General features: G+C 53.8%; 1 non-coding gene across 1 annotated transcript in view; it reads right to left on the bottom strand.

Moving 5' to 3' along the window:
- Positions 1 to 956, bottom strand: part of LOC126111976 (small subunit ribosomal RNA) — a 1,908-nt gene extending 952 nt beyond the window's left edge. The window contains exon 1 of the ribosomal RNA XR_007524231.1: positions 1 to 956. This exon is cut by the window's left edge and continues 952 nt beyond it. This is a non-coding gene — a ribosomal RNA (small subunit ribosomal RNA).
- Positions 957 to 3,398: the final 2,442 nt, after the last annotated feature.

The raw sequence follows: 3,398 nt of genomic DNA on the forward strand, positions 1-3,398 counted from the left end.
CATTACCTCGGGTTCCGAAAACCAACAAAATAGAACCGAGGTCCTATTCCATTATTCCATGCACACAGTATTCAGGCGGGCTTGCCTGCTTTAAGCACTCTAATTTGTTCAAAGTAAACGTGCCGGCCCACCCAGACACTCAATAAAGAGCACCTTGGTAGGATTTCAACGGGGTCCGCCTCGGGACGCACGAACACGCACGAGGCGGTCGCACGCCTTCGGCTCGCCCCACCGGCAGGACGTCCCACGATACATGCCAGTTAAACACCGACGGGCGGTGAACCAACAGCGTGGGACACAAATCCAACTACGAGCTTTTTAACCGCAACAACTTTAATATACGCTATTGGAGCTGGAATTACCGCGGCTGCTGGCACCAGACTTGCCCTCCAATAGATACTCGTTAAAGGATTTAAAGTGTACTCATTCCGATTACGGGGCCTCGGATGAGTCCCGTATCGTTATTTTTCGTCACTACCTCCCCGTGCCGGGAGTGGGTAATTTGCGCGCCTGCTGCCTTCCTTGGATGTGGTAGCCGTTTCTCAGGCTCCCTCTCCGGAATCGAACCCTGATTCCCCGTTACCCGTTACAACCATGGTAGGCGCAGAACCTACCATCGACAGTTGATAAGGCAGACATTTGAAAGATGCGTCGCCGGTACGAGGACCGTGCGATCAGCCCAAAGTTATTCAGAGTCACCAAGGCAAACGGACCGGACGAGCCGACCGATTGGTTTTGATCTAATAAAAGCGTCCCTTCCATCTCTGGTCGGGACTCTGTTTGCATGTATTAGCTCTAGAATTACCACAGTTATCCAAGTAACGTGGGTACGATCTAAGGAACCATAACTGATTTAATGAGCCATTCGCGGTTTCACCTTAATGCGGCTTGTACTGAGACATGCATGGCTTAATCTTTGAGACAAGCATATGACTACTGGCAGGATCAACCAGGGAGCTGCGTCAACTAGAGCTGAGCAGCCGGCCGCCCGGGAGTGTGTCCCAGGGGCCCCGCGCGAACACGCAAGCGTCCGCTCAATTATTCTGCAAACAGGAGGAGGCTGAGCTCCCCTGCACAATACACCTCGAAACCCTCTCAGGTCCCGGCGGCGCGCAGCGCCGTCCTAAGTACTTGGTCGGGTTCGAGAGAGGCGCAATCGCCCGGAGTTAGGCGAGTAGACGCTTTAGGTGCGACCACCCGTGCTCCCAACTGAGCTTGCCGCTGCCGACAGAGGCCCGGGAGCGTGCTGTCGTGGCATTGCCGGCGGGAGACAACACGCGCCACCTACGGTGACCGGCAGCTCCAACGCCAGCGCCACAGAAGGGCAAAGGCCCCACGTGGGTGCCGAAGCGAACTCTCCCAGCACAGCGCACGTGCCAACACGTCTGCACAACTGCGATACAAACCACCAGCGAGAACCGCTGGGGCGACCGAGCAGCAGACGGCGTCGCGGCGCCGAGTGCCGGGCGGCGGCGCATCCTCAACGCACACAGTCCTCAATCGGACCAGCACACTGCAGATGTCCACCGCGCTTCGCACCGGGCCGGCGAGGACCCACTTTGGCTGCACGGCGCCGCGCGCAGGGTGCCCCGGCGCGCAGCTGCGCCGCCTGCCGCGTCCGTCGGCCGGCGCGCCTGCCACTGGGCGCCCCCACCAGCCGGCTGTAGCGCGTGCGCCCACGCACCGCGCGGCCAGCACGCCGGGCGGCCCCCCCTCACCGGCCGGGGACAGTCCCACCCACCCACAGCCGCGTATCGCTTCACACCCAGATTCACATTCACGTTCGTTGGTATGGTGGGGACCGCTTCGTAGCTGTACCGATCGTTGCCCTCACAGATGTACCTCCAGCAAGGACAACCGCACCACAACGGGTTACCAGTTGTTCATTTGCGTAACGTCACCAGTAAACGTACACGTCCATCCCCGTTTGCAAAGTCAACTATTATTGCATGCCTGCCTGTCAGGTGTCAAGACACACTACATCCGCTCACATCCACGCAACAAAATGTGCCCGACTAGAGGGCACGTGGAAGGTGCCCCCGTACGTATGCGATGTCCATTGCGCGACCAACTGTCAACCGGCCTCTGTAGCATGTCGCAGATGTGGAACGCGGGGCACCGTGCTATCACATTGTGTGAGAAGAGACTACTACGTCTGCATACACGCGCCACTACATGAACAGACGGCTCATGCTGATCGCCATCCACTGCGTCCATTACTCCCACACGTCTCTATGGCGTACCACACTGCAATGCAGCTGTTATGGGGAGATGACACGTAGCTGTGTACACAACATTCTGAGCGGGTTGCGGTTGGACAATACATTAATGTAACGTGTCATATGCCAATTACAGAGCAGGGTAAGGCACAACTTGGGTTAGGTTAAGGCACAACTTGGGTTAGGTTAAGGCACAACTTGGGTTAGGTTAAGGCACAACTTGGGTTAGGTTAAGGCACAACTTGGGTTAGGTTAAGGCACAACTTGGGTTAGGTTAAGGCACAACTTGGGTTAGGTTAAGGCACAACTTGGGTTAGGTTAAGGCACAACTTGGGTTAGGTTAAGGCACAACTTGGGTTAGGTTAAGGCACAACTTGGGTTAGGTTAAGGCACAACTTGGGTTAGGTTAAGGCACAACTTGGGTTAGGTTAAGGCACAACTTGGGTTAGGTTAAGGCACAACTTGGGTTAGGTTAAGGCACAACGTGGGTTAGGTTAAGGCACAACGTGGGTTAGGTTAAGGCACAACGTGGGTTAGGTTAAGGCACAATGTGGGTTAGGTTAAGGCACAATGTGGGTTAGGTTAAGGCACAATGTGGGGGTAGATTGCGGTACAAATTGCATTACATTGCGGTGCAAATTGCATTACATTGCGGTGCAAATTGCATTACATTGCGGTGCAAATTGAGTTACATTGCGGTGCAAATTGAGTTACATTGCGGTGCAAATTGAGTTACATTGCGGTGCAAATTGAGTTACATTGCGGTGCAAATTGAGTTACATTGCGGTGCAAATTGAGTTACATTGCGGTGCAAATTGAGTTACATTGCGGTGCAAATTGAGTTACATTGCGGTGCAAATTGAGTTACATTGCGGTGCAAATTGAGTTACATTGCGGTGCAAATTGAGTTACATTGCGGTGCAAATTGAGTTACATTGCGGTGCAAATTGCGTTACATTGCGGTGCAAATTGCGTTACATTGCGGTGCAAATTGCGTTACATTGCGGTGCAAATTGCGTTACATTGCGGTGCAAATTGCGTTACATTGCGGTGCAAATTGCGTTACATTGCGGTGCAAATTGCGTTACATTGCGGTGCAAATTGCGTTACATTGCGGTGCAAATTGCGTTACATTGCGGTGCAAATTGAGGTAGGTTAAGGTGCAACACAGGTTAGGTT

Source organism: Schistocerca cancellata, unplaced genomic scaffold (assembly GCF_023864275.1).
Source record: "Schistocerca cancellata isolate TAMUIC-IGC-003103 unplaced genomic scaffold, iqSchCanc2.1 HiC_scaffold_107, whole genome shotgun sequence".
Lineage (NCBI taxonomy): Eukaryota > Metazoa > Arthropoda > Insecta > Orthoptera > Acrididae > Schistocerca > Schistocerca cancellata.